This window comes from Oncorhynchus nerka, linkage group LG10 (genome assembly GCF_034236695.1).
Source record: "Oncorhynchus nerka isolate Pitt River linkage group LG10, Oner_Uvic_2.0, whole genome shotgun sequence".
NCBI classification, from domain to species: domain Eukaryota; kingdom Metazoa; phylum Chordata; class Actinopteri; order Salmoniformes; family Salmonidae; genus Oncorhynchus; species Oncorhynchus nerka.
In genome coordinates, this window is record NC_088405.1 from 61,630,253 (window position 1) to 61,654,499 (window position 24,247).

The window sequence follows — 24,247 nt, forward strand, 5'->3', positions numbered from 1 at the left end:
TTGTTATTCTTACAGTACGTATATCATTCTCTTATTTAGCAATAAGGCTACACACAAATTAAACTATTTTGAATCACTCCACTAATATGGACTCTTAATTATGGATGTGATCAAATCGATGAGCATACAGGTTCTCCTCCATGAGAAACAAGTCTCTAACTTTTGGTTCTAGTCAATCTGTATCGCTGAACCATTGCAGGTTGTGCGATCAAAATGTGAAGGTAATTTCCAATAGAGCCGACATATGTAGCGTTTACCGTGAATGCAGTCTCTGCTTACGTAGGAATTTCTCTCTTTAAATTTGAATCATGCTGTAATGCTGAACTTCAACGATATGGTTGAATAGAGCCATAGTTGAATAGAGCCCTCCAATGTTACTTTGACCCTTAGATAGCCATTGGCTTTATTAAGATTACCTTTTGTTTTCACCATTCAAGGCATTTCTGTCAACAGAGGAAATCTTGAATCTGGGAACAATGTGAGCTAGAGGTAAATATCTATTTGCCAATAGCTAATCTTTATCATTCACCTGCCTCACCACTTTCTGCCTGGTCTTTAGGGGCTGATCCATCCCCTGACTGCTACTGAGTTGGTCAGAAAATCCAATAAACCTGGGATTCGTTTTTCAAGTTCAACCCCCTCAACACAGGCTTCCCTGGTCTGATCTATTGGTAATGTCTCCCTTTTAAGGTGCCCTTTATGCTTAGTTCTTATTTTCATCTGAAATCCCACATAAACTTTGCCCATAGTGCAATCAATCCTGGAGCATCTTCACAGTTAGATTCTTGTACTCACAGCAGGACAGTTGTTGACTGTAGTGTAGGTTTGGCAGCACATCAAATATTTGTTACATCATGCCAACTTTATTGTCCACTTGGACTCGGACAAACTCTCAAAGAACTGCTTATGTATGAGATTAGTTCCATTATAAAGGTTGGAAAACTGCGGTATTCACAAAGTGTCAACTGGGAATTGAATTGTAAACAGTGTAGACCAGTAAACCATGGTTATGTGAATATTCCCAGAACATTTGTTAGATTGCGGCAAATGTTCTCATAACTAAAAAACTGTCCAGTTGTGCTGGTGATTATACAATGTTTGAATATAACATTCGCCTGACGTTGTAAGAACGTTTCCAGGAAACATTTAGACTGTTCTTAAAGGTTCCAAGAATGTTTCATTAGGTTGTGGAAACATTCTGGTGGGAACATTATAAGAACATCACAAAAGATATGTTCCCAAAACACAAAAACTGTCCAGTCATTTGAATGATTATACAATGTTTATTTTAGGGTGCAAAAAGCATTCACCTGATGTTGCAAGAACATTCTCAGAACAAATTTGTTATGTTCTTAAAAAGTTTCTGAAACATTTCTTTAGGTTGTGGTAACATTGTGGGGACATGACAAAAGATAAGACCCAGAACAACAAAAAATGGCCAGTTGTGCTGATGATTACAATGTTTCTATTAGGTTGAAAAAACATCTGCCTGATGTTGCAAGAACAATCCTAGAACACATTTGTTATGTTCAATAAAAGTTCAGATGTTTTTTTTTTAGGTTGTGTCAACATTGTGTGGATATGACAAGAGATCTGTTCACAAAACACAAAATCTGTCCAGTTGTGATGTTGCTGTATGTTCTAAAAACATTACTGGTACACTGTGGTTTTACTTTACCTGGGAACCTAACGAGAACGTTTGGGGAATGCTCTGTGGTGGTTGTTACAGATGTTGTGCACAACATTTTAGTGAACATTAAGAGAACATTCTAAGGATACCTTATCTGAAGAATGTTTTTTATGAAGAAAAAAAAGATTTTGGGATGATATCATCCTAATGTTAGATAAAACCCCAACTAGAACTTCATGGGAATCTTAGCTAATGTTCTGGGAATGTTCTCGGGTTTGCTGGGAGGTACGTAAAATACGTTATTTTAGCAGGCTTTACCAAGCGCTCTCTTTCTCTCCCTCACTTTCTTTCTCATGCCAATAAAACAAACAATGATTTGACAGAGTGCAGCGGAGTATCCCCAGTTGAAATTCAAGAGGTAGATGCTAAATACCAATGTGCTTGACTGTGTGCCCCTTGATTAGCTCTACTTTAGACAAGCCAGCTTTGATTGTGTCAAGATAGTCTTTCGGGGAGGATTACTTTGAGTACACCCCTGAACTACATTGACATACTGAGGATTTCAAGTATGTCAGGAAGAAAAGCATTAATTGGCATAGAAATACAGATAGAAGTGATTCAAGAGTTTACTCCATGAGCTACTTTTGCAGGTGCTGTGGAAACGTTAAAAATTACGTAAAATTGAACAAGATCGAGCGAGATGAGTGAACATACACTGTTAAAATGAAGTGCTTTGTGACACCAAAACTAGTGGCAACTGAGCTGCCACCAATATGAATTGGACGAAACCTTAACTTGGAGTATTGAAACACAGCATCCTGACATGTTTTAAAACATTGCATAGTGTGTTGTAACACCATTTAACCAAGTGCTGTGCAACACCTTGCCAGGAACTGGGAGCACTACCAGAAGAGGTTGAAAACACACATTTGGAGTTTTGAGTTCTGTTTAGTACATAATTAGTTCCCTTTTGATGCCATTTCCTCCCTCTAAAACTTCTAAACACTATTATGGTGTTTCAAATCCTGCAGAATTAGATACATTTTTTGGGTGTATTTTAATGTTGAACATTGATTTATGTATCTGATCATTTGCCAGTTTAATACATTTTGGGAGGCATTGTTGAGCACAGGGCTAAATCCACCAGCAGTTTATTTTAATAACATTTTATTTCACCTTTATTTAACCAGGTAGGCCAGTTGAGAACACCTTTATTTAACCAGGTAGGCCAGTTGAGAACACCTTTATTTAACCAGGTAGGCCAGTTGAGAACAAGTTCTCATTTACAACTGCTACCTGGCCAAGATAAAGCAAAGCAGTGCGACACAAACAACAACACAGAGTTACACATGGAATAAAATAATGTACAGTCAATAATACAATAGAAAAAAAGTCTACATACACTGTGTGCAAATGGCGTGAGGAGGTAAGGCAATAAATAGGCCATAGTAGCAAAGTAATTAAAATTTAGCAAATTAACACTGGAGTAATAGATGTGCAGATGATGATGTGTAAGTAGAAATACTGGTGCGCAAAATAGCAAAAAAGTAAATAAAAGCAATATGGGGATGAGGTAGGTAGATTGGATGGGCTGTGTACAGCTGTAGAGATCGGTTAGCTGCTCAGATAGCTGATGTTTAAAGTTAGTGAGGGAGATATAAGTCTCCAACTTCAGCGATTTTTGCAATTTGTTCCAGCCATTGGCAGCAGAGAACTGGAAGGAAAGGCAGCCAAAGGAGGTGTTGGCTTTGGGGGTGACCAGTGAGATATACCTGCTGGAGCGCGTGCTATGGGTGGGTGTTGTTATTGTGACCAGTGAGCTGAGATAAGGCGGAGCTTTACCTAGCAAAGACTTATAGATGACCTGGAGCCAGTAGGTCTCGCAACTAATATGTAGCAAGGGCCAGCCGACGAGAGCATACAGATCGCAGTGGTGGGTGGTATATGGGGCTTTGGTGACAAAACAGATGGCACTGTGATAGACTGCATCCAGTTTGCTGAGTAGAGTGTTGGAGGCTATTTTGTAAATTACATCGCCGATAGTCAGTTTTACGAGGGTATGTTTGGGGGCGTGAGTGAAGGGGGCTTTGTTGCAAAATAGTAAGCCGATTCTAGATTTAATTTTGGATTGGAGATGTTTACTATGAGTCTCGAAGGAGAGTTTACAGTCTAGCCAGACACCTAGGTATTTGTAGTTGTCCACATATAAGTCAGAACCGTCCAGAGTAGTGATGCTAGTCGGGCGGGCGTGTGCAGGCAGCGATCAGTGGGAAAGCATGCATTTAGTTTTACTAGCGTTTAAGAGCAGTTGAAGGCCACGGAAGGAGTGTTGTATGGCATTGAAGCTCGTAACTAGCAGTAACTAGAGGTTTTACAGAAAGCATTACAGGGTCCTATATTTTCCTCTACAATTAAAAAATTAAACGCAATTTTGGCTGACCGTTTTTATGTCCGTTCATCATGATCCATTACACCTGATAGTAAGCTGCTTTATACTAATATAGAAGTATACTTTTATTTTTTCAAACATGCATCCAACATTTTTTAAAATAATAATAAAGTATAAAAATGACCCACAATCCTCAATAAATACAGCCACGTACAAGATAAGAAGTACAAGGAGATTAAAACCAGACTTCCAATGATTAAAATCACAACATTTTCCCTATCTTTGGTTATCCTCATAAAATAATGCAAGTTGCGAAACATATTAAGTTGGGTTGAAACGACTTACATTCTTTTTTATTAAGTATATGTTGGTTGTTTTTGTTTTAAGTCAATTTCAATTCACACCAGAATAAGGTTTTACAGTGTGGCTGTGTAGTTGAGTGTGTAAAATTCTGATGAAATGTGCCATATTACTGTTCCAGAAGTTGGGGGTTGAATTCCTGCTTCCACCCACCACTACCCTCACTGTCTTTTTCTGTTTCTGAAGTCTAAAAACCTTGAAAAATGAAGGTGGAATTTCACAAAAATATTTTACATAGCCCTTATCATCAATCAATATTTAGGTTATAGACCATTTGCATTTCTTAACCATTTGATTGTATGAGTGTCACACCCTGATCTAGTTCACCTGTCCTTGTGATTGTCTCCACCACCTCCAGGTGTTGCTTATTATCCCCGTTGTATTTATCCCTGTGTTTCCTCTTTCTCTGTGCCAGTTCGTCTTGTTTGTCAAGTCAACCAGCGGTTTTCCTTGCTCCTATTTTTCCCAGTCTCTGTGTGTTTCTATTCCTCCTGGTTTCGATGCTTGTCTGTCCTGACTCCGAACCCGCCTGCCTGACCACTCTGCCTGTTCTGACTACCAGTCTGCCTATCCCCTTGTACTGTTTTGGACTCGGCCTGACCTCGAGACTGCCTTTTGTCTGGTACTGTTTGGACTCTGATCTGGTTTATGAACTCTCGCCTGTCCCCGACCTGCCTTTGCCTGCTCCCTTTGTTATAATAAATATCGGAGCTCTACCATCTGCCTCCTGTGTCTGCATTTGGGTCTCGCCTTGTGCCCTTTTAATGAGAGACACAGTGTGTGACGTAGAAGTCAGTCACTGGCCGCGGGCAGCATTTGGTACTTTAAAGCATGCACACATTCATCACTCCTCCCTGCTCCATTATCAGATAAGGTAACAATGTATGTCGACACACAAGCTAACTTCTGTCTTAGTACATACATATTTCACACTTATGTCAATGGTCATAGTTAATATAAGCAATATGTATTATACTTATCTATGTTGTGGATGAGCGCTTTGTTTGTTTGTTTGTTCTGTTCCTCTCTATCTCTGTAGCTTCCGGGTATGCTGGATAAGGACCCGAGCTAAGGGAATTGGGCTGACTTTGTAGTGCCTGTCCCAAATGGCTCATTCATGTAAATGGGCATATTAAAAGACACTCAATAGTGATGTAATTTTGTAAATATTGTGGTGATTTTGTGGTGATATTGTTTAATAAACATGTTGTAATTGCTTAATTCATTTGTGTTAATTGTTCTGAGGGGAGGGGCTAGCACTACAAAAGGAGCCTCTCTTTCAGTTCATGGAGAGGCCATTTTGGATTGAGCTGTGAATGGGGCAGCATTGTTTTTAGCAGTCCCATAAGGTGGCAGTACTGTTGTTTTTGTTTCGGAATCACTTTGTAAATAAACACCCTTGCACAGAAGAACATTTGCGGCTCCGCCATCTTTTTATGTTAATAGAGGTTAGGTTTTCCAGTATAGCCTTCTGGCCTACTCTACGTTACACAGTGTTTTGATGCTGCCTTTCACATGCACTGAATCCCCAAAAAGTGTTATCGCAACTCTCTCTTAAAAACACCAATATTCAGATTGAAAAAACACTTTGGGTGTTTCAGAGTACTTCTATTCTGTTTTAAAACACTTTCTGTGTATAATAACACTTGCAATGGGTTTACTGTAGTGTCAAACACCCTCCAAACACCAGATTTCCGGTTACTTTCCATGGTTTTATTACACAATCATGGTGTTTTAAATATGTCTATTTTTACAGTGTAGCTATACATAACTGCCCATAACAGGAGTTTGGTTATGTACATTTTTTTTTGCCACCTCTCTTGCTATATACTGTATGTATTCACATAAGATTTGTCTTTGATTTGTATTCACATATAGTCTTTACTTCACAAGCATCTTTTCAAAACAAAATCAAGTTACGAGTGCAAATCGAATTCGACCCTGAGTCGAATTCCACTGGGACGAAAAATCCATTGTATATAAAGCCATTGTATATTTTGTATTTTATTCTCTCCACACGACTACACTGTCAGCCTTGGTATCCAGGCTATTTAGATACTTTTCAGATAACAGTAGGTCCTTGTACAATAAAAAATGTGATTATGAAATTTGTCAATCCGATTATTAAAGGTTCACTGTGATTGATAATTAATATTTTTTCATAGGAAACACAGGCTCTGAAAGTTTAAAAACATCTTGTTAATTACCCCCTCAGAACATCTGTCCTGCTTTATTTGCCTGTAGCTTTTTGACCGGTGGTGGACCTGCAAACATAAGTCTTCCTCCACGGGATCGTCTGCTGTTAGTGTGGGGGTTCATTTGATAATAAGCTAGATGGACACGAAATAACTGCAAATAAGCTACAGTCAGTGAGCAGACCACTGAGAAGCAACCACGCATCTGCTCAAGGTTTTTAAATATAGATTTCACCCTGGAGGGTGTAACTAATAAATGTGACCTTGAATGAGTCATTAATTAAATTAATTTCTCTCCAATCATGTCCTTTGCAGACAGGACTGGCACAGGAGCAGCCCAGGAGTCAGGACTCCGCTCCGCTCGGCTGCTACACTACCTTCCTGTGGGGACAGGATGGGGGCAGTAGAAAACACTACACAGCTCATTTCAGAGAGCAGTCTTAGGCCTTGGAGGAATGACAAGTTTAAGTACAAACTAACAGTAATAATGTGATCTAATGTGCTGAGACAGATGAGATCACCACAAATCTGCTGAGATTTAATAATAGATCTTGAAGCAACAGGGGTATATGACAATGATTAAGACGCATGAATACACAACTTCACAATGGATGTCGAAATAATGTTTTCTAAGTTATTTTAAATGTCAATGTCATCCTTTCAGTACTGTATTCAGTGCCATCAGAAAGTATTCATACTCCTTGACTTATTCCACATTTTGTTGTTTTACAGCCTGATTTCAAAATGGACTAAATCGATTTTCTGTCACCCATCTACACACACTACCCCCCCACAAAGAAAAATTGAAAATATGTTTAAAGAAATTCCAGCAAATGTTTTGAAAATTAAATACAGAAATATCTCATTTACATAAGTATTCATACACCTGAGTCAATATATGTTAGAATCACCTTTGGTAGCAATTTCAGATTTGAGTCTTTCTGGGTATGTCTCTAAGAGCTTTGTACACCTGTATTGTACAAACATCTTCCAGCTTTGGTGATCATTGCAAAACAACACATTTTAGGTCTTGCCACAGATTTTCAATCAGATTTAAATCTTATGTTGTCTTAAGGGTCAAAAATGACCCACAGCTATGTTTAAAAGCAGAGAAAACCCCCTAAATTATATTTTTTCCAACTTGAAATTTGATGACTTTTCCTAGAGTGACCCCAACACTAGAAAAAGTGAAACATCGCCTTTGTTCATAATTCCATGAAAGCTGTACTCCACCAGGGTACAAATATTGTCTTAGGGTCATTTTTGACCCAGCAGTTTTAAAATCATGTATACACCACAAAAACCACAAAGACACACACACAAACTCACGATGAGAAATGTAGATTATGTGTGCTACTGATTGAACTCAGACACAACTTTCTTGTGCATGTGCAGCATCTCCCCTCCACGACCCCACACATGACTCAAGTTCACAGACAAAATAAGAAACCATTTCAGACGAAATAAACCAAATTATAGACAAAATAAACATTTCTTGAAAGCATTGTTTACTAATGGGGAATGCAGTCAGAGGCCATAAAGGTGCTGTAGATGTCAGTCCCCCCAGTAGTCTCTTTGCTGAAGCCATGAGTGCATGTTTTCAGATGTCCAGGAGGAGCAAGAGAACATTGATTTAGAAGAGGAGGAGGTATCTGAAGAAGAAGATGGGAAAGAATACAACATAGAGCACAAGCACTTCAGATGAAGAAGAAATCCCCAAGCTGAAAGAGAGACATTTTTGTCAAAGAACAGCAAAATAATGTGGTCCTTGTCACCATATGACAACCAAGGCATAAGGTCATGAGTCATAAGGATGACCCCAGTGCCCACAAGACATGCAGTTGCCATGCCCAGGACATCACCTCAACATTCTACATGTTCATCACACCAGCCATCAAAAAAATCATCCTGGAGATGAAAAATTTGGATGGTTTCTGTAAATATGGAGACAACTGGAAAAGGATGGATAAGATTGACCTGCGTGCCTACATAGGGCTGGTGATCTTAGCGGGTGTTTACAGGTCCTGAGGCGAGGCTACATGCAGTCTCTAGGATGCAGAGAGCGGAAGGGTGATATTCCGTGCCATGATGCCACTGAAAGTCTTTCACACTTTCTCAAGAATGCTACGATTTGATAACGGTGAGTGAAGACCTGCAAGACGTGTGAGAGACAAACTGGCGGCCATAAGAGAGGTCTGGGAGAAGTGGGTGGAGCATCTGCCATTCCTCTACAACCCTGGGCCTGAAGTAACAGTGGATGAGAAACTTGTTCCATTCAGAAATAAATTTGTATTTTCATATCTGTAATGTAAGTGATTTTCACCGTTAATTGAATTATGTATTGCTGTAATATCATTGATTTATGTGATTGTTTTCGGTGGCACTGATACTAATTACTGATAGTAATCTCTTTTGTCAAACGGTTGCTGTCCTCTCCGGCAGAATATGCCCAGCAAGTCAGAAAAGTATGGCATCAAGATATGGGTGGCCTGTGACACACAATCCAGCTACGCTTGGAAGATGCAAGTCTACACAGGGAAGCCGACCAGTGGAGGCCCGGAGAAGAACCAGGGGATACGGGTTGTGCTTGATGTGACAGATGGACTGAGGGGGCACAATGTCACATGTGACAATTGCTTCACCTATTATGAACTCAGCCAGCAACTCCTTAAGAGGAAGATCACCATGGCTGGCACAGTTAGAAAGAACAAGCCTGAGCTCCCCTCTGCACTCCTCACAACAAGGGGGAGAGAGGCCTTCTCATCAAAGTTTGCCTTCACCCCCACCACCACTCTAGTTTATTACCTCCCAAAGAGGAACGAGAATGTGGTCCTCGTGAGGACAGGAAGCCAGCCATCATCCTGGACTACAACCACAACAAAGGAGGCGTGGACAACCTGGACAAGGCGATTAGAACTTACAGCTGCAGGAGGATGACTGCCCGCTGGCCCCTGGTCATCTTCCATAACATAATTGATGTGTCCTCATACAATGCCTTCGTGATATGGAACAAGATCAACCCTACCTGGATGCCTGATAAGCAGAACAAGAGGGTGTTCCTGGAGCAGCTGGGAAAGGCACTTGTAACCCCACACAATCAAAGAAGTGAGTGCCCTCCCCCACACAGCCGCCTACGCAGTGCTTGTGAAAGCTGTTCAGGGGGCTGAATCTTGTCCTGATCCACCTGAGGCTGCATCTGGAGCAGGCAAGAGGAGGACATGCCAATTCTGCCCCCCAAAGAAGGACTGTAAAATAATACTATGTGCTGCACATGTGAGAAATACATCTGCAAAGTCCATGCACATACAATTGCATACTGTCCTACATGTGCTAATTAGAGTTGATTGATTTATGTTCTTCACGTTTTGTTTTGTATCTATTATCTTATTTTATTCTTATTTATTGTCATACACCTTGTGGGTGGGGGCAATGGTTAAAAATAGGAGAAGACTAGTATTTTGTAGTTGAATTCCTCATTGTACAGTATTTAAGAATATATCACTATGTTGCCAAAAAGTTCAAGACTGTTATTGTTTCCCTTCAATAAAATGCATTCAAAACTTCTTTCTACACATTTCTGCTACTTTCTTAGGCTATACAAGTGCTATCTCTTGTTAAAAAAAATGGGTTTACACCTATGCAGTAGCTTTAGCAATAATAATAATAACAATAATAAACCTCTACTTTAGTAAAGAAAACAATTATGACAGGTGTTGTAATAAAAATGAGTGGTGACAACTGATTAAATGCAGTCGTTCTGCATTGTGAAGAGGGAAATCCAGATGTTCACAAAGTTTGTGATGCATGACAGGTTGTTTCTTCATGCAAAATATATTTGGGGTTTAAAATTCAATTAAGCTGCTTTATTTGAGGGGTTTAGTGAAGGCGGGTCATTTTTTACCTTCAGGACAACGGGAGTGTATAGAATGCTAAGACTACACAAGGGTTAAGTCAAAACTGTAACTCGGTCACTCAGGAACATTCGCTGTAGTCTTGGAAAGCAACTGGTCCAGTGTTTAAGGTTATTGTCCTGCAGAAAGGTGAATATGTCTCCCAGTGTGTGTTGGAAAACAGACTGAACCAGGTTTTCCTCTAAAATTTTGGCCTTTTCTTTTTATCATAAAAACCCTAGTCCTTGCCGATGACAATAATACCAATAACATGATGCAGACATCACTATACCTGAAAATATGAAGAGTTGTCACGACTCCCGCCGAAGCTGGCTCCCCCGCCTGTTCGGGTGTTGCTCGGCGGTCGTCGTCACCGGCCTGCTAGCCGCCACCGATCCCTTTTTTTTGGGGGTTAGTTTTGTCTCATTTGTTACACCTGTTCCCATTTTGTGTGGGCTTGATTTGCTTCCCTATTTAGCGCGTGGAACCCGCCCCTTTGTTGTGCGGGATTATTTTGATGTTCACGTTGTGTCATTTCTATTGTTTGTGCTCTGGACCATGTTACCCGTTGTTTTGGGTTGGTCAGTGTTTTGCGCCCTGAGTGTTTGTGCATTTCATGTTGGTGCCGCATTAAAGTGCATCTTTCCCCTGGACCTCTCTGCTCTCTGCGCCTGTTCCTCTCTACACACCTAGCCAGCCGTGACAAGAGCAGTACTCAGTGATGTGCTGTGTTGGATTTGCCGCAAACATAATGCTTTGTTTTCAGGACATAAAGTTCATTTCATTGCCACATTTGTTTTACAGTTTTACTTTAGTGCCTCATTGCAAACAGAATGCATGTTTTGGAATATTTTTTATTCTGTACAGGCTTCCTTCTTTTCACTCTGTCATTTAGGTTAGTATTGTTGAGTACTTTCAACAGTGTTGATCCATCCTCAGTTTTCACCTAGCTCAGTCATTAAACTCTGTAACTGTCTTAAATTCCTTACTAGCTTCTTGGTGAAATCCCTGCAACTGAGTTAGGAAGGACTCCTGTATCTTTGTAGTGACTGGGTGTATTGATACACCATCCAAAGTGTAATGAATAACTTCACCATGTTCAAAGGGATATTCAATGTCAGTTTGTTTATTTTTTACCAATGTACCAACAGGTGCCCTTCTTTGCGAGGCATTGGAAAACATTCCTGGTCTTTGTGGTTGAACCTGTGTTTGAAATGAACTGCTTGACTGAGGGACCTTACAGATAATTGTATGTGTGGGGTTCAGAGATGAGGTAGTCATTCAAAAATCATGTTAAAACGTATTATTGCACACAGGGTGAGTCCATGCAACTTATTAGGTGACTTGTTATTAAGCAAATGTTTACTAGACTTATTTAGGCTTGCCATATTAAAGGGGTTGAATACTTATTGACTCAGAGCATTTCAGCTTTTTGTTTTTAATACATTTGTATACATTTTGAAAAACACAATAATGACATTATGGGGTATTGTGTGTAGGGGAGTAACACAACAACATTTGGAAAAAGTCAAGGGGTGTGAATACTTTCTGAAGGCACTGTACACTCTTTAAAAAAGTGCTATCTAGAACCTAGAAGGGTTCCTCGGCTGTCCCCATAGGAGAACCCTTGGAAGAACCCTTTTTGATTGCAGGTAGAACCCTTTTAGGTTCTATGTAGAACCTTTTGTACAGAGGGTTTTACATGGAACCCAAAAGGGTTCTACCTGGAAGCAAAAAGGTTCTCCTATGGGGACAGCTGAAGAACCATTTTTTTTTAAAGAGCATAAATATAACCTTGTGTAATAATACCCATGGTCACAGGTTCTTGGTACATTATGTATCTATCCTGTTACATGATAGCCCTGTGAATGACATGACATGTCATTAAATAAGAAATAAGTGCTGTCTTGGGGTAGACATTGGGGTGACACTTGGTTGTTAAATGAAAAAGAATAAACATGCAGTATTCTGTCAGATACAGTAATATAAAGCATTGCCCACAGCAGGGTAGCAACATTGCCAAAAAAACATGTTTTATTTAGCTGAAGAACAAACTATTGTCTGTTGATTGACAGCTGTCATATGTGCTGAATATTCCAAATGGAATGCTGAAGTTTTCATGTCTTTGGTCTCCTTGGAGACGGTGTTGAAAAGTACTGTCTTCCTTGAAGGCAATTAAACAGTTGTACTTGATTTCCCATGTCACTTTACAATCTGGGGATCCAGATGTTGGGCAGAGTCTCTGTTGCAAAATCTGAAACAAAATCAATATTTACCAGATATAAACCCTTGCTGCAGATGATGCCACATGTTAAAATGACTGCAGGCTGTTGCAAAGTATGGGGGTGTGGTACAGTATGCTGTATAGAACTTACCTTGACCTCGCCTGTAGACCTTATTTACAACATTGTAGATTATGTTGTTTGCACAGGCATTTACAACGTAAAGCTGTCCATTGCTTAATCAATCGTTCCAACAATGTGAGATTACATCAATTGTCTCAGCTCTGTTTATCACGCTCCCCCTCCCCCGTGTCAGCCCTCTTTTATCCTTGGCTTGATTCTTTTTATCCTCAGCCTCTGCACCTCCCAGCGGAGGTAAATCGACCATAATACAGCATGCACAGGTATAGGTTATTCCATTCATCAAAATGTCACTGCTGATGGCATGTTAAATTATCCATGCATTTTCTCCTCTGGTCCTTTTTTGCTAACAAAGCTACCTCAGGTGGAAGCCAGAGTTTGTGAGGTTGACTCGATGCAGCCACCCCGGGGAGCTCATGTTGTAAGGCCTCTTGTTAATTTGTCGTTTTATCACATGACATAACTGAAACGGATACATGTGATGTAAATGATATAGAGTTTCTTCAGAAAGTATTCATACCCCTTTAGTTATTCCACATTTTGTTGTGTTACAGCCTGAATTAAAAATGAATTAAATATTTTTTTTTCTCTCACCGATCTACACAATACCCCAGAATGACAAAGTGAAAACAAGTTTTAAAAATACAAAAATATCTAATTTGCATAAGTATTCACACACGAATCAATACTTTGTAGAAGCACCTTCGCCGGCAATTACAGCTTTGAGTCATCTTGGGTGTGTTTGTATCAGCTTTGCACATCTGGATTTGGGGATTTTCTCCCATTCTTCCTTGCAGATTTTCAAAAGCTCTGTTAAATTAGATGGGGAGCGGCGGTGAACAGCAATCTTCAACTCTTTCCACATATTTTCAGGGATTCAAGTCTGGACTTTGGCTGTATGCTTGGGGTCATTGTCCTGTTGGAACATAAATATTCACCCCTTGTTTAAGGTTGTTTGCACAATGACGCAGGGATTTGCATGTATTTGGCTTAATTAATTGTTCCCTCTATCCTTACCTGTCTTCCAGTCCCTGCTGCTGAAAAGCATCCCCATAGCATGATGCTGCCACCACAATGCTTCACGGTAGGGATGATGTTAGATGGGTGATGAGCTGTGCCTATAAGGGCACAAGGCAGGACACAGATGCAGACACAGTCTTAGATGTTTATTAATCCAAAAAGGGCTAGGCAATAGAATGGTAGTGGACAGGCAAAAGGTCAAAACCAGTTCAGAGTCCAGTAGGTACTGAAGGGCAGGCAGAATGGACAGGCAGGTGGGAATGGAGTCCAGAAAACAGGCAAAGGTCAAAACCGGGAGGACTAGCAAAAGAGAAGAGAAGAAGGAGTACGGAAAAACACGCTGGTTGACTTGACAAACATACAAGACAAACGGTGTTGCGGTGTTGCAATCTACTGCAAAGATAGCCTGCAGAGTTCTGTCCTACTATCCAGGTCTGTACCCAAACAATTTGAACTTCTACTTTTAAAAATCCACCTCTCTAAAAACAAATCTCTCACCGTTGCCGCCTGCTATAGACCACCCTCTGCCCCCAGCTGTGCTCTGGACACCATATGTGAACTGATTGCCCCCCATCTATCTTCAGAGCTCGTGCTACTAGGCGACCTAAACTGGAACATGCTTAACACCCCAGCCATCCTACAATCTAAGCTTGATGCCCTCAATCTCACACAAATTATCAATGAACCTACCAGGTACCTCCCCAAAGCCTTAAACACGGGCACCCTCATAGATATCATCCTAACCAACTTGCCCTCTAATTACACCTCTGCTGTCTTCAACCAAGATCTCAGCGATCACTGCCTCATTGCCTGCATCCGTAATGGGTCAGCGGTCAAACAACCTCCACTCATCACTGTCAAATGCTCCCTGAAACACTTCAGCGAGCAGGCCTTTCTAATCGACCTGGCCGGGGTATCCTGGAAGGATATTGATCTCATCCCGTCAGTAGAGGATGCCTGGATATTTTTTTAAATGCCTTCCTAACCATCTTAAATAAGCATGCCCCATTCAAGAAATTTAGAACCAGGAACAGATATAGCCCTTGGTTCTCCCCAGACCTGACTGCCCTTAACCAACACAAAAACATCCTATGGCGTTCTGCATTAGCATCGAACAGCCCCCGTGATATGCAGCTGTTCAGGGAAGCTAGAAACCATTATACACAGGTAGTTAGAAGAGCCAAGTCTAGCTTTTTCAAGCAGAAATTTGCATCCTGCAACACAAACTCAAAAAAGTTCTGGGACACTGTAAAGTCCATGGAGAATAAGAACACCTCCTCCCAGCTGCCCACTACACTGAAGATAGGAAACACTGTCACCACTGATAAATCCACCATAATTGAGAATTTCAATAAGCATTTTTCTACGGCTGGCCATGCTTTCCACCTGGATACTCCTACCCCGGTCAACAGCACTGCACCCCCCACAGCAACTCGCCCAAGCCTTCCCCATTTCTCCTTCTCCCAAATCCGTTCAGCTGATGTTCTGAAAGAGCTGCAAAATCTGGACCACTACAAATCAGCTGGGCTAGACAATCTGGACCCTTTCTTTCTAAAATTATCTGCCGAAATTGTTGCCACCCCTATTACTAGCCTGTTCAACCTCTCTTTTGTGTCATCTGAGATTCCCAAAGATTGGAAAGCAGCTGCGGTCATCCCCCTCTTCAAAAGGGGGGGACACTCTTGACCCAAACTGCTACAGACCTATATCTATCCTACCATGCCTTTCTAAGGTCTTCGAAAGCCAAGTCAACAAACAGATTACAGACCATTTCGAAACTCACCATACCTTCTCTGCTATGCAATCTGGTTTCAGAGCTGGTCATGGGTGCACCTCAGCCACGCTCAAGGTCCTAAACGATATCTTAACCGCCATCGATAAGAAACATTACTGTGCAGCCGTATTCATTGATCTGGCCAAATGCTTTCGACTCTGTCAATCACCACATCCTCATCGGCAGACTCGACAGCCTTGGTTTCTCAAATGATTGCCTTGCCTGGTTCACCAACTACTTCTCTGATAGAGTTCAGTGTTTCAAATCGGAGGGTCTGCTGTCTGGTCCTCTGGCAGTCTCTATGGGGGTGCCACATGGTTCAATTCTTGGACCGACTCTCTTCTCTGTATACATCAATGATGTCACTCTTGCTGCTGGTGAGTCTCTGATCCACCTCTACGCAGACGACACCATTCTGTATACTTCTGGCCCTTCTTTGGACACTGTGTTAACAACCCTCCAGGCAAGCTTCAATGCCATAAAACTCTCCTTCCGTGGCCTCCAATTGCTCTTAAATACTTAAATCCTCGACTTCGGCGATGTCATTTACAAAATAGCCTCCAATACCCTACTCAACAAATTGGATGCAGTCTATCACAGTGCAATCCGTTTTGTCACCAAAGCCCCATATTGTCACGCCCTGGTCGAAGAATTTTGTGTTTATCTTCATGTTTGGGTCAGGCCAGGGTGTGGCATGGGGTTTTTGTATTGTGGTGTGTTTTGTCTTGGGGTTTTGGTATGTATTGGGATTGTAGCTAGTGGGGTGATCTAGCAAAGTCTATGGCTGTCTGGAGTGGTTCTCAATCAGAGGCAGGTGTTTATCGTTGTCTCTGATTGGGAACCATATTTAGGCAGCCATATTCTTTGAGTGTTTTGTGGGTGATTGTCCGTAGTGTCCTGGTTCCTGTCTATGTGTTAGTGTACACAAGTATAGGCTGTTTCGGTTTTCGTTACGTTTATTGTTTTTTGTAGTGTTTGTATTTAGATTCGTGTTATGTTTGTTTATTAAATTATGGATCGCAATCTACACGCTGCATTTTGGTCCGACTCTCCTTCACACCTAGAAAACCATTACACCTATGCTACCCACCATTGCAACCTGTACGCTCTCGTTGGCTGGCCCTCGCTTCATACTCGTCACCAAACCCACTGGCTCCATGTCATCTACAAGACCCTGCTAGGTAAAGTCACCCTTTATCTCAGCTCGCTGGTCACCATAGCATCTCCCACCTGTAGCACACGCTCCAGCAGGTATATCTCTCTAGTCACCCCCAAAACCAATTCTTTCTTTGGCCGACTCTCCTTCCAGTTCTCTGCTGCCAATGACTGGAATGAAAATCTCTGAAACTGGAAACACTTATCTCCCTCACTAGCTTTAAGCACCAACTGTCAGAGCAGCTCACAGATTACTGCACCTGTACATAGCCCACCTATAATTTAGCCCAAACAAGTACCCTCTTTCCCTACTGTATTTAATTAATTAATTTATTTATTTTGCTCCTTTTCACCCCATTATTTTTATTTCTACTTTGCACATTCTTCCACTGCAAATCTACCATTCCAGTGTTTTACTTGCTAAATTGTATTTACTTTGCCACCATGGCCTTTTTTGTGCCTTTACCTCCCTTATCTCACCTCATTTGCTCACATCGTATATAGACTTGTTACTACTGTATTATTGACTGTATGTTTGTTTTACTCCATGTGTAACTCTGTGTCGTTGTATATGTCGAACTGTTTTGCTTTATCTTGGCCAGGTCGCAATTGTAAATGAGAACTTGTTCTCAACTTGCCTACCTGGTTAAATAAAGGTGAAATCAATAAATAAAAATTAAACAGAGAGACAGGAAACACAGGGATAAATACACTGTGGAAAATAAGTGACACCTGGAGGAGGTGGAGACAATCACATGGACAGGTGAAACAGATCAGGGTGTGACAGTGCCTGGTTTTTCTCCAGACATAACGCTTTGCATTTAGGTTGTGGACAGGTGTCTTTTATACTGATAACAAGTTCAAACAGGTGCCATTAATACAGGTAACGAGTGGAGGACAGAGGAGCCTCTTAAAGAAGATGTTACAGGTCTGTGAGAGCCAGAAGTCTTGCTTGTTTGTAGGTGACCAAATACTTATTTTCCACCATAATTTGCAAATAAATGCATTAAAAATCCTACAATGTGATTTTCTGGATTTTCTTTCTAATTTTGTCTGTCATAGTTGAAGTGTACCTATGATTACAGGCCTCTCTCATCTTTTTAAGTGGGAGAACTTGCACAATTGGTGGCTGACTAAATACTTTTTTGCCCCACTGTATATGCCTCATCACAATTATATCCCGGAGATCTACGGACAGTTCCTTCGGCTTCATGGTATAATTTCTGCTCTGACATGCACTGTCAAGTGTGGGACCATATGTAGACAAGTGTGTTTCTTTCTTAATCATGTCCAAACAATTGGCCACAGGTGGACTCTGATCATCCTTTCAAGTTGTAGTGACGTCTCAAGGATGATCAAAGAAAATTGGATGCACCTGAGCTCAATTTGGTGTGTCATAGCAAAGGGGTGTGCATACTTATGTAAATGAGATATTTCTGTATTTCATTTTCAATACATTTGCAAACATTTCTAAAAACATGTTTTCACTTTGTCATTATGGGGTATTGTGTGTAGATGGGTGAGAAAAAAAATATATTGAATACATTTTGAATTCAGGTTGTAACACAACAAAATCTGGAAGTCAAGGGGGTGTAAAGGCACTGTATACCAGAGGCTTTGTTTGTTATACATAGGATGTGAGATAAGTGTGTTACAACACATTATAGGGGTTATAAAATTGGCTAGAATGACTGTATCAAATCGTATTTTTATTAGCACCCCCCTATGAATATCACAAAGATGAATTGATGATTAAATCAAAGCTTGAAGCTCAAAATGGGAACCTTATGTGCAAAACAAATGCTTGCAACCAGATCTGTTGTTGCAATTTTTTTTACTTGAATCATGTAGCCTTTAAGTGGTGGAGGGTCAAAATAAACATTTCTTTTGAAGTTTAATTAAGTCAGTTCCCAGGACAAATTGACTGGATGACTGACAGGCTGGGCTACTTGGCTACAGGCAAAAGTAATTGGAGGAGAGTGGTAGAAAGAAAGCTTTTTGAATGGGTCACTCTAAATTCCTTTTAGACACAGCAACTGGATATGCACATATTTATTAGCAGATGTTGACTGTGCACTTCTAATTCAATGAATTTACAATTTTATGTACAATTTACCCTGCCACAACTTAACACCTGCAGGCACTAGACATCCGCTACAAGACCATGGTGCTTGCCTACGGAGCTGTGAGGGGAACGGCACCTCAGTACCTCCAGGCTCTGATCAGGCCCTACACCCAAACAAGGGCACTGCGTTCATCCACCTCTGGCCTGCTCGCCTCCCTACCACTGAGGAAGTACAGTTCCCGCTCAGCCCAGTCAAAACTGTTTGCTGCTCTGGCCCCCCAATGGTGGAACAAACTCCCTCACGACGCCAGGACAGCGGAGTCAATCACCACCTTCCGGAGACACCTGAAACCCCACCTCTTTAAGGAATACCTAGGATAGGATAAAGTAATCCTTCTCACCCCCCTTAAAAGACCTAGATGCACTATTGTAAAGTGGCTGTTCCACTGGATGTCATAAGGTGAAAGCACCAATTTGTAAGTCGCTCTGGATAAGAGCGTCTGCTAAATGACTTAAATGTAAATGTAAATCATTGTACAGGTTTGCAATGTATTGCTTTGATGCATCTGGAAATCTATAGCAGCTGCGGAATTATATGTTAATATCCAATGTTGTTGTCACCATGCTCATTGACAACACAATTTCACACCGTAATTTATTCAAAGCAAGTGCTATACAAGTCACTGTATGGTACGCAACACACTATGCTGATGCATCCATTATGCATGAATGTAAAGGAAGAGCCTGCCAGATATTGTAGGTGTAAAATTGTCTATGAACACCACCAGATAGACATTTATAGGTTTCATAATGGAATAATTCATTGGTCTATAAGTTAAAAATAACTTTATGCTAAGCATTGTAATGATACAATACTGCAGAAACATTACTAGCCTACTGCATTCAGACCAATGAAAGCTTTGATGTTGTACATGATTTGTTCATACCACAGAACGTTTAAAAAAAATGCATCCAAGAATATTCCTACCATTTGTATTGTATGATAAAGATGATTTAGAATAATTTAGAACAAAAAGTGTATGAATACAATATCAATATATCCAAAGATCTAAAATATACAATATGCCTAAAATCTTGCCAGCTGGGTGATTTTACTTCATTGACATATACTTCAGAAAGTTCCGGTATATTTCATACCCCAGAGTTAGAGAATAGTGATTGTGTTATTCACACCCCCCTCACATGACAATCACAATATTACAGGATAAATGCATGGTAATAACATATGTAATTATTTAGTTCTTTCCACAATATTTTCCACATAAATACATACAAATGGCAGCATGACTGTACACGACTGTACAATCATCAAGTTTGCAGATGACTCAACAGTAGTAGGCCTTATGACGAGACAGCCTACAGGGAGGTGGTAAGGGCCCTGGGAGAGTGGTGCCAGGAAAATAACCTCTCACTCAACATAAACAAAACAAAGGAGGTGATCGTGGACTTCAGGAAACAGCAGAGGGAGCACCCCCCTATCCACATCGACGGGACCGCAGTGGAGAAGGTACACTTCACTGACAAACTGAAATGGTCCACCAACACAGACAGTGTGGTGAAGAAGGCTCAACAGCACCTCTTCAACCTCAGGAGGCTGAAGAAATTTGGATTGGCCCCTAAAACCCTCACAAACCTTTACAGATGCACAATTGAGGGCATCCCGTCAGGCTGTATCACCGCCTGGTACTGTAATTGCACAGCCCTCAACCGCAGGGCACTCCAGAGAGTGGTGCAGTCTGTCTAACACATCATCGGGGGAAACTACCTGGCCTACAGGACACCTACAGCACCTGATGTCACAGGAAGGCCAAAAAGATCATGAAGAACATCAACCACCCGAGCCGCGGCCTGTTCACCCCGCTATCATCTAGAAGGCGAGGTCAGTACAGGTACATCAAAGTTGGGACCGAGAGACTGAAAAACAACTTCTATGTCAAGGCCATCAGACTGTTAAATAGCCATCACTAGCCGGCGTCCACCCGGTTACGCAACCCTGCACCTTAGAGGCTGCTGCTCTATATACATAGACTGGCAACTAATAATGGAACACTAGTCACTTTAATAATGTTTAAATAATGTTTGCATACTGCCTTACTCATTTCACATGTATATAGTGTATTCTATTCTACTGTATTTTAGTCAATGCCACTCCGACATTGCTCAATTTAATATTTATACATTTATTAATTCCATTCTTTTACTTTAAGATGAGTGTGTATTGTTGTGTATTGTAAGATATTACAGCACTGTTGGAGCTAGGAACACAAGCATTTCTTTACACCCGCAATAACATCTGCTAATATGTGTATGAGACCAATAAAATTAGATTGGATTTATTTGAACTAGTTTGTTACATTGTAATTACTCTGGTCTAAGCCCTGTGTAATGTAGCGTGTGGCCATGTTCTTGATTCTGGTCATACATGACAATTCTTCATCTGTCTGCTCCAGCAGTGCTGTGAGCCAGCTGGAAGTGGCCAGGGACTTGGCTGAGTGCTGTGACCACATGGAGGACTGGAGTGGATTGGACTTGCCCACCTGTGTCTCTGAGGCAGCCATGTCATCTTCACTGTACAGCCAACAGATGAGACATATTGATTAAGACCTTCAAACCTTCTCATACCTCTGCCTTTTATGATTGCAATGCTGCAAGATTTCAATCTTTTAGCGCTTTCTCTTCAAAAGCAGCGATACCTTTTTGTCTACACATCATCGTGCGAGGCTGGATCTCGACATGGCAGTGGTGGACTGGAGTTGAGTGTTCTATGTTCACAGCTGTAAATTGCGACTGTGTGTGAGCAGTAGCCCACTATTACAACCGCTCATGCTGTCATTTTCTGTTACTCATGACAGATAACCAGAGGTGGTCCAATAGTCCAGGTCTCATGTTTTAAAAGGTATTTTAGGATCATTCCATTTCTATTTTAGAAAATGCCAAAAGCGACATTAGTATCAAAAGTGTATGTGTTGCAAGATTTATTTCAAAACTTGGATGCAATAATTTATTCTGCATTACACTTAAACAGTGTGGATACTCAAACACTATTAGATGCAGCATGTTTTGATTTAAGTTCCACACGGAGTATTTAGGCAATATGGCAAGTTTAACAACAGCATCATGTTTTTCTGTGTGCAAAATGACAACATCCCACCCAAGAAAAATATTTTGATTGAACATTTAAATGACTCATCAATGGCTTCATTGCAGGACCAATGATTACTATAATTGGCACAACCAGATGCACATCACAGTGCCATCAATCTACTAGGAGACAGTAATAGTAAAACTAATTTGATGTTGTCAGCAAAAACACAATTGACAGGGAAATGCTGCTTGTAATACAGTCCCTGGTACCATCGCAGCAACTGTGCAACACACATACTGTTATAAGTGTTTGCTTGTGTTGTAACCAGGGGTGAAAGTAGATTTCATTTCTTACCGGTTATGGAAACCCAAGTGTGCACACACATTGTTTTTATACTTCCAAAAATGACAGGGTAGCCTACTCTGCTGATCCATATAACCGGCCTACAAATAGGGGAGACACAAATACAATACGACGTCCATCTGACCTGGAGGAGAAAATTATTGTCCAAGAACAAACAAAAGTGTCACTGACCCAATGATTAAGACAATGAATATGCACACTCACCGGGGATATGGCCAATGTTCTTCACTGGTGCCAATAAGTTAGGCTACTGTTCACTCAATTATGTTAAGAATTTTGATAACTAACGACAGATTGGAGTCTTTTCATTTTCATCTTTTCACAGCAATAGCCATTTGCTTTCCAAACAGCTTTCCCACAATTGCATTTTTAAATATTGCAATATGCCTGGCTGGGTCTCTGCTTTTCACTGACAGTGGCAACTCAACAATCATCTATTGGTATTTGCAGCGCGTGCAGCCCAAATTGCAGGCCCTTCCGACTGTAGGCTATGTTATTTAAAACAATATACATGTTTTTTTTTAAAGGAAGCTAATTATCCTCTGTGGCTAAATCATGCTTTCTGGTGTAGTAGCCTATTTTGAATGATTTTATTTATTTGTGTATAGACAGGAGTAAGCTAATTAGGCTATATAATTTTGTACATTTAATTACATTTACTTTAGGGAAAGCTTCCCCTAGCCTTACGCACATGCCGCCTATGCCTTTTAATGTGGCATAAACACAAACGGTCATGATGTTTTCATCTGATTGTCAAACAATCACTTAACAAAGGTGCTCATGTAGGCTAGCAGAGCATTTTAGTCCACTCACAAAATTATTTCAGCATCCAAACCCCAACAGAGCACTGTGAACCTGCAATTTGATGAACGGAAAGAGAAATCTGTTACTAAACACCTACGTGTATTGTAATGACATTCTGCAATTGTCATTAGGCCTACAAATGTAGCCTGAATTGATGCATCCACTGTTATCCACGTGTGCCTTTTTCATGCAGCTGACATGCAGTAATGTTAAGTAATGGTGTAATTGCCTATATTTTTGATGGCATGTTGTATTATTAGTTGTGATAGGCTCAAGTTTTACCTGTACGGAGAATTTATTTTGCCGGGACACCATACCGGACCGTACCGGGTTACTTTCTTTCACCCCTGGTTGTAACCCACAAAATTCTATAGTTCCTTGATATGTGTATAGGCTGTGGGCTCCACCATGGTCACTCCCTAGACAATGGGTACATTGTCACTTCCTAGTTTAAAGTGATATAGGAAATGGGTGTGTCAGGGGGCCATTTTGGCTGCATTGTTTTCGGTGATGAGGAAACCTTTGTTAGTTTGAACACCTAGTTTCTCTCATATACACATGAGACTTGTCTCATAGCATTTCAAAGAGTTTTACTTTCGGTCAACCTGGTCTCAGAACATTTTGTATTACTCTGTACATAAACGCAAGACACTCCATTTAGTATCATATGTTACTTTTCGTATAGTATGTATTAATTTGTGGATGTCCATCACCCATTTCATATGATATGTTACAAATTACAATTCATATTAAATGTTCCGAATATGCAAAATGTATGATTTGTTACAAATTTCAGCTAGGTGGCTAATGTTCACTAGCTTGCTAATGTTAGCTAGGCTATGGGTTTGAATTAGGAGTTAAGGTTAAGTTTAGGAGTTAGGTTAACGGGTTAAGGTGTCACGCCCTGGCCTTAGTTATCTTTGTTTACTTTATTATTTTGGTTAGGTCAGGGTGTGACATGGGGGATTTATGTGTTTGTCTTGTCTAGGGGTTTTGTAAGTTTATGGGGCTGTTTTCGTTCTAGGTAATTGTATGTCTATGGTTGCCTAGATTGGTTCTCAATTAGAGGCAGCTGTCTATCGTTGTCTCTAATTGGGAACCATATTTAGGCAGCCATATTCTTTGGGTATTTT